Here is a 12,227-nt window from a genome sequence, read left to right as displayed (position 1 = left end):
TACACTATTACAGCAGAAACCAAGCTATGATTTAGCTGTTTTTTGGCTGCTAGAACCGTTCTCGAACGTTTCTAGAACTACCGAGCTTTTGCAAAAAGCTCGAGTTCTAGTTCGATCTAGAACATGCCCCAAAATCACTCGAGCCGCGAACTGGAGAACCACGAACCACGAACCGCGCTCAACTCTAATAGCATCATATGTATTTTCTTATGAAGGTTCAACTGACATATTGCACATGCTATTTTCAGTTTTACTCTTTTTAGTTTATAGTTATATAACCCCATATCACTATTACCCCCATGGTACTATTTGTGTAATAAGGCAATCATTTTTTTTGTTATTTTAGGAGACAAATATGGCTTATTGTTGTAGCTTTTTGGCCTATTGTTGTACTTACGGCTGACAAAAAGCTCCACAGACTCTACCTCCAGTATTTAGACAGGCAGGCAGTGCTTGATCTGATTGACCCAATAACTAATACAAATAAAAATATTACAGCAAAAAAATTACAGTACTGTCACAAAAAAATAACCACTGGCCAATGGACATATTTTACGGCATGCTGGACTCCTCTGCTCTCAATGCTTTCGTTATTTTCAGGGATAAAGTTTTACAAAATGTATTTACGTTAAAAAAGGTCAAAGAACGACTGAAGGGATGTATTTCATTATTTAAATAAATCCTGACCAACATACATTTATAGAAATACATAATTTGGTGGTGGGGTCATATTCACCCCATGGTACCACTAGTAATTTTTTTTCGTGGTACCAGGCAAAGGTTAAACAGTTTTTCTTGATTTCAGTGCCCTTCCTTTAAAAAATTATTGGCTTCGGTAATAAAGGTGCAAATTCTCCTTCCAATTAACTGCGTGAGTACCTTTATATTTTATCTTTGATGACACTTGCCAATAAAAACACAATTGAGTCATAGACAGGAAAAAGCAAATACCTCCAGATAACGTAAAAACTGCTTACAAGTTCAAAGTGTTCTCCTGAGATTTGTCTCATGTGAATACACTGAGAACTCACAACTCCAATTCTCCAGTTATCCAGCTCTCCAGTGCTACTACTCTCCAGTTCTCCAGCGCTCCAACTCTCCAGTGCTGCTGCTCTCCAGTTCTCCAGCACTCCAGCTCTACAGTGCAGCTGCTCTCCAGTTCTCCAGCACTCCAACTCTCCAGTGCTGCTGCTCTCCAGTTCTCCAGCGCTCTAACTCTCCAGTGCTGCTGCTCTCCAGTTTTCCAGCACTCCAGCTCTCCAGTGCTGCTGCTCTCCAGTTCTCCAGCAATCCAACTCTCTAGTTCTGCTGCTCTCCAGTTCTCCAGCACTCCAACTCTCCAGTGCTGCTGCTCTCCAGTTCTCCAGCACTTCAACTCTCTAGTTCTTCTTCTCCCCACTTCTCCAGCTCTCCAACTCTCCAGTGCTGCTGCTCTCCAGTTCTCCAGCTCTCCAGTTCTGCTGCTCCCCACTTCTCCAGCACTCCAGCTCTCCAGTGCTGCTGGTCTCCACATCTCCAGTACTCCAACTCTCCAGTTCTGCTGCTCCCTACTTCTCCAGTACTCCAACTCTCTAGTTCTGCTGCTCCCCACTTTTCCAGCATTCCAACTCTCCAGTGCTGCTGCTCTTCAGTTCTCCATTTCTCCAGCACTCCAGTAATGCTGCTCTCCAGTTCTACACCACTCCTGCTCTCCAGTGCTGCTGCTTTTCAGTTCTCCATTTCTCCAGCACTCCAGTACTGCTGCTCTCCAGTTCTTCACCACTCCAGCTCTCCAGTGCTGCTGCTCTCCAGTTTTACAGCACTCCCACTCTCCAGTGCTGCTGCTCTCCAGTTTTCCAGCACTCCAACTCTCCAGTGCTGCTGCTCTCCAGTTCTCCAGCAATCCAACTCTCTAGTTCTGCTGCTCTCCAGTTCTCCAGCACTCCAACTCTCCAGTGCTGCTGCTCTCCAGTTCTCCAGCACTTCAACTCTCTAGTTCTTCTTCTCCCCACTTCTCCAGCTCTCCAACTCTCCAGTGCTGCTGCTCTCCAGTTCTCCAGCTCTCCAGTTCTGCTGCTCCCCACTTCTCCAGCACTCCAGCTCTCCAGTGCTGCTGGTCTCCACATCTCCAGTACTCCAACTCTCCAGTTCTGCTGCTCCCTACTTCTCCAGTACTCCAACTCTCTAGTTCTGCTGCTCCCCACTTTTCCAGCATTCCAACTCTCCAGTGCTGCTGCTCTTCAGTTCTCCATTTCTCCAGCACTCCAGTAATGCTGCTCTCCAGTTCTACACCACTCCTGCTCTCCAGTGCTGCTGCTTTTCAGTTCTCCATTTCTCCAGCACTCCAGTACTGCTGCTCTCCAGTTCTACACCACTCCAGCTCTCCAGTGCTGCTGCTCTCCAGTTTTACAGCACTCCCACTCTCCAGTGCTGCTGCTCTCCAGTTTTCCAGCACTCCAACTCTCCAGTGCTGCTGCTCTCCAGTTCTCCAGCAATCCAACTCTCTAGTTCTGCTGCTCTCCAGTTCTCCAGCACTCCAACTCTCCAGTGCTGCTGCTCTCCAGTTCTCCAGCACTTCAACTCTCTAGTTCTTCTTCTCCCCACTTCTCCAGCTCTCCAACTCTCCAGTGCTGCTACTCTCCAGTTCTCCAGCTCTCCAGTTCTGCTGCTCCCCACTTCTCCCACTTCTCCAGCACTCCAGCTCTCCAGTGCTGCTGGTCTCCACATCTCCAGTACTCCAACTCTCCAGTTCTGCTGCTCCCTACTTCTCCAGTTCTCCAGCTCTCCAGTGCTGCTGCTCCCCACTTTTCCAGCATTCCAACTCTCCAGTGCTGCTGCTCTTCAGTCCTCCATTTCTCCAGCACTCCAGTAATGCTGCTCTCCAGTTCTACACCACTCCTGCTCTCCAGTGCTGCTGCTCTTCAGTTCTCCATTTCTCCAGCACTCCAGTACTGCTCCTCTCCAGTTCTACACCACTCCAGCTCTCCAGTGCTGCTGCTCTCCAGTGTGCTGGCTTTCCAATAAAAGGAAGGATGCAGTGACTGTAGAGTGAGAACACCCTGAATCAGGCTTCATTTGTGACCTTCTCTGTGGGCATTTGTTTTTCTCCTCTAAGCAAACACTCACAGAGAAGTTCTGTTGTATGCTGAGTTTTAGCTGAAGGGAAAATTTACATCAGTATCACTGTGAGCCATAACTTTGGAATGAAGGGGGAAAGGATAAAAGATAAACTGATCCTCAATCAGTGGATTATTGGCAATTGGAGGACGTGTTCAGTTTAGATTTTTTAAAAAAAAATCTATTGAAAGGTGTTCTTTAAATGTCGTAGCTTTTTATTTTTCATTGTTAAACACTTCCCTGAGGGCAGTCTTATTGGAGATACAGTACGCTATTCCTACCTATAATGTTTACATAGATTGTACAGCTTCAAAGGGAACCTGTCATAGAGTTCCCGCTTCTGAATAGCTGCCACCTGCTCTCTAGCCCCTTTGCCACTGACTGGTGTAGACGAGGTCATGTATGTTATCCACACCAACCTGGTATTATGTGCTGAATCAGACAATGGTCAATGCCAATCAGACCGCGTGGTGCCAATTTGTATAGGGCGCAGGAGGAGTGAAATGTGTATGACATCAGGTATGTGTATGACTACAAGGCTGAAATCCACACACATTTAGTAAGATCTTTATAGGAGAAGGAACACAGAAGCTGCCGCTTATAGGGAGGAAACCTCTGTCTTGGAGGTAGCTGAAATCAATGTGAGTAAATTGAAATGTCATAAATTATTACAGTCACTGGTAAGTAATGTAGTTGAACCCTCTCACTGGGAGACCAGGGACTAAAAGAGTTTTAAAAGGGCTTTCCCCTTTAGGGAAATACTGATCCTTGGGCGCAGTTTGGTAAAAATAAACTAATAGCTAAACTCACTGTCCCCAGGTCCACTGGTGAGTCACCATTACTGCTCCCTGTGTCTGGCATTGGCTGTGGGGTTGGCATTAAGTCAACAGTGTGGCAGGCAATCAGTGAGCTCAGCTATTCTGCCAATGTAGATGTGTAGCGTACCACGAGGCCTTAGGGTACTCGTCACCGGGCCAGTAGTTCCTTGGGGTAGCTGTGACTGACCTGACCCGGCTCTGTGACCCCGTCGGCTACGTGACCCCGTCGGCTACATGTTAAACAAGAACAGCAAACAAACAGTACAGATGGGGATGGAATGAGGGTGAACGGCCCCTGGGAAGTGTGTCACCGGTTGCAGTGGTGACTGGGGTCTCGGCCTTCTCCGCCGCCGACCTTTCCTGCGACTAGTCCTCACAGGGGCAGTACTGGATGGGGAATGGGGATGTTTTGCAGCACCACCCACGGTATGCGGCCAGGAATTAGCCACCGCTGTACAATCTCTCTCCGGGGAAAATATTAGGTGCAGCCGGGATGGTATTGCTCCCCACGAGCAGAGCGGGGTACCCCGGGAGGTTGGTGAGAACGGGGGCGACAGTCCACGGGAGGGCCATAGCGCAGGGCGGCAGCAGTTACTCACAGAGTCACCAGGTGCGGGTTCCAGTCACTTTATTTACTGGCTCAGGTGGTATTGCACCCCGAGTGCTGGTTCTCACCATCAGAGACTCCGGCCGCTTCCCAGGCAGGTCAGAGGCTGGATCCGGTTTGGTAATCTCTGGCCTTTCTCTTCCATTCACAACTCTGTACTCTCCCCCGGTCCTGGCCCGTACAGGCCGGCAGCCTGGGCCTCTCGCGGGCCGGACCTCTGTCCCATGTCCCCAGGCTCCCTCTTTGCTGTCGCGCCACTGTTGTACCTCTCCTGTGCTCAGTCCCGTGCTCTGGTGACTGCTCCCCTTTTAGTCCACGATTACAAGTGCAGGGTCCCGTCTCTCTAGGTGTTACTGGCCCTGTCGCGGGCGGGGAGGAGGGTGACGGCACCGCGCTCACCCCTCTGCTCGTGTCCAGCTGCTGCTGCTCAGTGGTGGCTCGAGCGGTGGGCCGGATCCCGGGGGTTCTCGAGCGGCACTCCTCGCCCGTGAGTGAAAGGGGTTGTTGGGGTGTGGGAAATGGTCTATTGTCCGTGACGCCACCCACGGTTGTGGTGATTGTACCACCGCTGCTCTGTATGGGGATCCCGGGAAGGATGATATGGAGCAGCCAGTTGTTATGTTGCCCCTCCGTGGGTAGGGGTTGGTGATCCCGGGGCCCAGCGAGGGAATGGGAGATGCAGGGCCTGGTGGGCGCAGGGACGCGGGGGCAGCGCTGTGCCTTGCGGCACTGTGGTACTCACTCAGCCTGAGACGATGACACAGTTCTCAGTAAAACACTCGGCTGGGAAACGGTTCCCACGGACGGCTGCACTTGCTTTCCCCAGTAGGTGACGGTGACGGTCCCTCTGTCCTGCACCTAGTTGATATTGGTTTCGATGGGTTCCCACCGGTAACCCGCTCCCCGGCTTGGATATGGGCCGGAGGAGCCCTACTTTGCCCGCAGGCGCTGGCCCTGAGAAACTGGTGCCTTGGCGGTGGCGGTGTCTCTCCTCAATGGTTGGACTGTTGCCTTCAGTCAGGACTTGGTTGTTTGGAGACAGACGTCCCCTTCACTGACGGATTTGGCAAATTTACGGCGACTCCTAGCCTTGCTGGGATCTGAGAGGCCCCTGCCCTGGTGCTGACTGTCCTTTGTATACTGCTCCAGACCGCCGGGCCACTACCCATCCGCGGTCCTTCCAGCAACCTCCGAGCAGTCCCACTCCAGACTGTCACCACCGTCTGCTGACCTTGCTGACACTGTCCAGGCACACAGCCACGGACCAACTTCAGGCTTTCTTACTGTCACTTTTACTCTTTTCTTCTGTTTCTCCACTACTTCACTTTCACTTCACTTAGCTTCTCTTGTTGTTTACTCCTTCACTCCCCTAGCTTAACTCCGTTCTTCTTCCTGTCCAAACTCTATCTTGCTTCCTCTCACTTTCACTTCCCTCACTTGACTGCCTGGTTCTTCCCGCCTCCAGGGCTGTGTACTCCTCGGTGGGCGGAGCCAACCGCCTGGCCCACCCCCTGGTGTGAAAATCAGCCCCTGGAGGAAGGCAACAAGGATTTTGGGTTAGCTTAGGTGTTCCTACTGGGGTGTAGGGTGTGGTGGTGTGATGACCTGTGACCCCTGGCTTGCCCAGGGCGTCACATTCCCCCTTAGCAAAATGCAGACCGTCCGCGGGCTGCCCGTCCAACACCGGTTTTATTTTCTGTAAATGTATGAAAAGAAAACGGTAACATCAATATAAATTATGGCATTATCCCACAGCGGGAGGTTCATTTCTTAAACGTTACTAAACGGTTTTACGGGTACGGTTTCCGCTCTCTCCCACCCAAGCAACCTGGCCCTGATGCTGCCCCTAAAACCCAGGCAGCACCCCTTGACCCAAGTCCAGCACCAGTTACCCGAGCGGGATCTGTCCTTCCCTCCAGAGGGTAGCCACCGGTTCCTGTGGTGGCTGGGCCCCAGCCTGCTCTGCTGGGGGCCCTCCCTCCAACCTGCCTCTCCGGAGGCGGCAATGCGGAAACGGTATGGTAAAACCACCTATTTACAAGCCACTTAACGTTTGTGGTTGCCCTGCAAGTTCACGGGCTTGTCCATGGATAGTTCCCATGATAAACTTTCAAACGGTCCCCACGGGGACAACGGTGCCGGCTCCGGCCGGTTCAATCACAGAGAATCAGGTTAAACTTCGGTAATTATTTCACTTATCATTTTCAACTTTTCAACTTTCAAACTCACACAAAGATGGTCCCAACGGGGACTACTGCAGCGGGCATCCGCTGCCCTTCTCCGATTCTTCGGCCTCATCTGAGGGAGGGGGTGCAGGACTCACTCTGCTCTCCTGGCTGCCCCGCAGTTTTACATCCAGGGCAAACCACCCCCTCTCTCCACAGTGCCGGGTATACTGAACAATGTCTCCCGGCATTAGGATGCGGCCGGGGTGCTCTTCAGGCAGGTGGGCATTCACATCCCGCCGGGCTACAAACACTTCGTCCTCCAGGCCCGGTTCATAGATAAACCCGTAGCCCCGGCGGACATCAAACCGCCTCACCTGCCCCTCGTACATCGGGCCCCGGACACGGAACGTGGCCTGGCGGAGGTTTTCTTTCTCCCTTATTGCTCGGGCCACCAGCTCGGCCTTCTTCCTCTCCCGTTCACCGATCTCCAGGCCCAGCGGTGCCGGCTCCCTATCCCAATACGGGGCTGCTGCTAGCTCCGGCGCACGGGTCGGGCCCCGCGGGACATTCTGGACGTTGCCCACTGTCAGGAATCTGGGCGGCGGGTCCCGCGGTGTCTTGGCCTTGGGCGCTGCCTTACAGCTACAACCCGGCGCTACCTCAGCCGAGGTGTGGGGGATGGGCACAAGGGCTTTCCGCGGTTGGGCCTTCGGCTCGGAACGGGTCACCAGCTCCAGCTCGGGGAACTTCTCAAGGACTGCCTCCGGTGCAGACTTCGGGGCCTTCCACGGCAACACCTCCGGTTTGCTACGGGCTCCGGCTACAGGTCGGTCCGCTGGGGCGGACGGGATGGGTATCGCTACCGGTTGCGGTGGTAGCGGGCCTAGTGGCGGGGTCACGGCCTCCGAGACGGGTGGCGAAGGAGGCAGCGGAGGGAGAGGGCTTGGACCGGGTCCCTCAGCCGCAGCGACCGGTCCCTCGGGGACATAGGGGCGTGGGTCACTCACCCTCCCTTCCTCCGCCTCCTCCTCGCGTCTCCGCACGGTGGCTATAACGTCCGCCATGTCGGTCTCCCACTCCTCCAAGAGGAGCTGCATCTTGACCTGCAGCCTTAGGTGGAGCTGCGCGGTCCGGATTTCCACCCACGCTGCGGTTCCCGGCGCGGGGGCCACGGTGTTTCGGGACGGCATCCACATGGTGACTTCTTCCAGGAACGGGGTGACTGCAGAGTCCTGGCGTCCCTGCTTTTATAGCTGCTCTCACATGCAGCCAGCCGCCATCGCGTCCCCCTTAGCTTCTTTTCCGGCCCCTCCTTTTTTTTTTCGGGGCGGAGTTTTGGCCTTCGCGCCTCTGCTACTCGAGAAGACGCTCGAGCGGGAACTTTTCGCGCCAAAGATGGCGACTTCTGGAATTTTTCAGCCGGATACCTCCGGCGGTCACAAGGCGCACCTCTACCCAACGGCAGAGCGGTAAGATCCTGTTCGTGACGCCAAGTTGTCGCGGGCGGGGAGGAGGGTGACGGCACCGCGCTCACCCCTCTGCTCGGGTCCGGCTGCTGCTGCTCAGTGGTGGCTCGAGCGGTGGGCCGGATCCCAGGGGTTCTCGAGCGGCACTCCTCGCCCGTGAGTGAAAGGGGTTGTTGGGGTGTGGGAAATGGTCTATTGTCCGTGACGCCACCCACGGTTGTGGTGATTGTACCACCGCTGCTCTGTATGGGGATCCCGGGAAGGATGATATGGAGCAGCCAGTTGTTATGTTGCCCCTCCGTGGGTAGGGGTTGGTGTTCCCGGGGCCCAGCGAGGGAATGGGAGATGCAGGGACGCGGGGGCAGCGCTGTGCCTTGCGGCACCGTGGTACTCACTCAGCCTGAGACGATGACACAGTTCTCGGTAAAACACTCGGCTGGGAAGACGGTTCCCACGGACGGCTGCACTTGCTTTCCCCAGTAGGTGACGGTCCCTCTGTCCTGCACCTAGTTGATATTGGTTTCGATGGGTTCCCACCGGTAACCCGCTCCCCGGCTTGGATATGGGCCGGAGGAGCCCTACTTTGCCCGCAGGCGCTGGCCCTGAGAAACTGGTGCCTTGGCGGTGGCGGTGTCTCTCCTCAATGGTTGGACTGTTGCCTTCAGTCGGGACTTGGTTGTTTGGAGACAGATGTCCCCTTCACTGACGGATTTGGCAAATTTACGGCGACTCCTAGCCTTGCCGGGATCCGAGAGGCCCCTGCCCTGGTGCTGACTGTCCTTTGTATACTGCTCCAGACCGCCGGGCCACTACCCGTCCGCGGTCCTTCCAGCAACCTCCGAGCAGTCCCACTCCAGACTGTCACCACAGTCTGCTGACCTTGCTGACACTGTCCAGGCACACAGCCACGGACCAACTTCAGGCTTTCTTACTGTCACTTTTACTCTTTTCTTCTGTTTCTCTACTACTTCACTTTCACTTCACTTAGCTTCTCTTGTTGTTTACTCCTTCACTCCCCTAGCTTAACTCCGTTCTTCTTCCTGTCCAAACTCTATCTTGCTTCCTCTCACTTTCACTTCCCTCACTTGACTGCCTGGTTCTTCCCGCCTCCAGGGCTGTGTACTCCTTGGTGGGCGGAGCCAACCACCTGGCCCACCCCCTGGTGTGAACATCAGCCCCTGGAGGAAGGCAACAAGGATTTTGGGTTAGCTTAGGTGTTCCTACTGGGGTGTAGGGTGTGGTGGTGTGATGACCTGTGACCCCTGGCTTGCCCAGGGCGTCACAGCCCCAGCTTGGTTATGCTGTTACATCCAGACAGCTCTGTTCTGCCTCCCTGAAGGCCTGACAGCCTCCCTTCAAGGAGCTACACACCGTGTGTCTGCTCTGTCTCATGTCCAAGCTTTTTCTGCCTGGCTAAAAGTGTCTCTACTCCTAACTGCTCATGCCCCCACTTTTGCAAGTTGTTATGGTGACCTGGGTCTGCTAGGAACTGGCTGAGTCACTTCCTGACTGTGTTTGTAGAAACATTATTAACCATTTCCTAGTGACTACTTCTCCCTGCTGTATGGTGGTGTGAAATGTGTGTGTAAACTTACCAAATTAACATCTTGACCTGCTCGGGAAGGATATAATGATATACCCTGTAGCAACCAGTTTCAGGGGCGCTACAGATGGAACACTCCATTGAGAGCCTGAGCTCACTGTTTAGCTACTGCACTGTCTACATGATGTCAGATCCATATCCAAAGCGAGACATGGGAAGTAGCAGCAGAGATTCATTGATGGATCTGGAGATGGTAAGAATAGCACAGATTATTCTTAAAAAAAACATCTTCTGGGAACCAATATTTTGTAGAAGGAGATAATTCCCTAATTATGTATAGTATATCGTGTTACTATCCTGCCTTAACTAGGCCAACAGTGCAACTTGCCTACCCTCTAATGAGATAACTCTGCTCATTCTATCCCAATCTCTAGAGCAAAGCAGAGCTATAGAACTCAGAAAGCATCAGCCTATAGTGAGTGTTCTAATGTAAATGTTTAAAGATTTTTATCTGAATGGTCAAGCAAAATAACAAAAAAATAGAGAAAAACTTCTTGAAAAAGAAATTCTTGTTAAAAATAATAAAAAATTGATCTAGATGAATTTATTTTCTGATCATGCTTTCTCTTTAAAAGAAGGCATCAATATTTTACAGTCTATGAACTGCGGTATATAACTATGTTTTATGAGTGTAGAACATTTTATTTTTATGATATAGACCGTATAGTACAAAATTATACCTTTTAGTTACATATTTTTCTAGAAGTAGGTACTGCAAGGAACTGGAGTCAACAAGATCATCATTTCTATGATTTCACCTTTCATGCAACAGGCTGGGATTGCTTGGCAAAGTGTGACTGGCAGCACCATTAAATTAAAGGATCTTGACTATCACTCTTAAATTATTACAGCCCAACATGTGGCGGAGTATGAGCTGTGAACCTGGGCAGGTCTAAACGTCAATTAATGTCCAAAATATTATACAAACTCATTTTACTTTTTTAGATTTTTTCGTAGACAATACTGAACTCCCCGGATGTCCCGAGTGTCTCTCGCGGTTGAGAGATGTGCTTCACTCATTTTTGGCTGGCTCCACATATTAAATGTACTTGCTTTCTGTTGGCACTTCAGGAGTTAATGTCAGTTTTTCCCGCTAGCAGCTCCTAGCTAATCATCTAATGTTACCCCTCCCATCTGCTTTAAGTAACCTCTCCATCTTTTAGCTTCCACCGGAGATAGAATCTTCTGTTCCTGACCACCTAGGTGACTGCACGTCTCTAGGAGATGCTGAATTTCTGCTGATTTTCCAGGTTTTGGAGTTGTGTTGATGCAGCTATCAAGTTTGTGTTGTGTCGTATTTCCCTGTCTGTCTACCTTTCCCTGTTTATTAGTACAGTGGTGGGGCTAGTGTCTCCTGCCGGCCATCTCACTAGCCAGGGTGTATGTAGGGCTAGTGAGGGATTAGGTATCCGGCTCGCCGACGGGTTGAAATACCCCATATAGGAACACTAGAGAGCTCAGGAAACAGCTTGAGTGAGTCCAGCAGATGTCCCCTCACCCCTCTCCCTAGCTCCAGGACCCACTGTTGTAAAAGTACCCCTTTTTCCGTCCGTGAGTCTGAGCGCAGCTGTCACGCAGTGTATTTGGACAATGCCAACTGTTTTTGGACTATGTAGTTTGGGTCATGTGCTAATTACTGAGGGTCCATCCCATATCCAGAAGTCATGTAGTATTATAATAATACAAATTCTTGCAACAGGCAATCCAATAGGAACATCATACAAAAAATAACGCAAACCGACATAAAATAATTCAAGTTTTTATTAACAAAGATAAATAAACAAAAATTCTTATTGGTGAGCATAAGATCAGCAGGGAATTGGAGACAAAAAGCAAATGTTGCAATCAGGTAAATATGATAAACATACATAGTCACTGTCAGAGTATCAGTTCATATTAAAGCCATGCCTTGTAGAAAGTAGATGGAGACAAAACCCACATTATATAATCCTGAACTGAAATAATGAAAGGGGTACCCCTACAGATGCAAAAAACAGTAGGCTATGAGGATGAACAAATATAGTGATTGTGCCCAATAACAGACATACTGTTACGGGGGGACCGGCAGATCAGGACCAGGGGGAATATATCCCAATCGCCAGTCGGGGCCCACCGTGCTCCAGATGGCAATGGAGCTGCTGGCAACCCGAAGGTTAGGCAAAGAATACAGCGCTGGATGGCTCTGAGATAACCCAGGAAACCTGGGAACCGGTCACGTGTGTAGGGACACGTCAGACCGGATGACAACCCAGTTAGCGTTTTGGTGGACCTGGCGCTGTACCGACAACGTGTGCAGGGAACACGTCAGGCCGGATGGTGACCAGGTAGCGTTGACCGGAAGGCCATCACGAAAGCACCCTGTCGGCCACGTGTGTAAGACACGTCAGGCCGAGCGGTCCTCCGATTAGCGTTTCTGGTCACCTTTCGACTGGCCACATGTGTGAACGACACGTCAGGCCAGGTGGTCAC

At 51.6% G+C, this 12,227-nt stretch overlaps 1 protein-coding gene across 1 annotated transcript in view; it reads left to right on the top strand.

The window, feature by feature from the left end:
* Nucleotides 1–12,227, top strand: part of MGAT5B (alpha-1,6-mannosylglycoprotein 6-beta-N-acetylglucosaminyltransferase B) — a 217,104-nt gene that overhangs the window by 37,544 nt on the left and 167,333 nt on the right. The window lies entirely within an intron of this gene.

Source organism: Anomaloglossus baeobatrachus, chromosome 5 (assembly GCF_048569485.1).
Source record: "Anomaloglossus baeobatrachus isolate aAnoBae1 chromosome 5, aAnoBae1.hap1, whole genome shotgun sequence".
In the NCBI taxonomy this organism is placed as follows: Eukaryota; Metazoa; Chordata; class Amphibia; order Anura; family Aromobatidae; genus Anomaloglossus; species Anomaloglossus baeobatrachus.
This window is presented reverse-complemented; position numbering and strand designations above follow the sequence as displayed.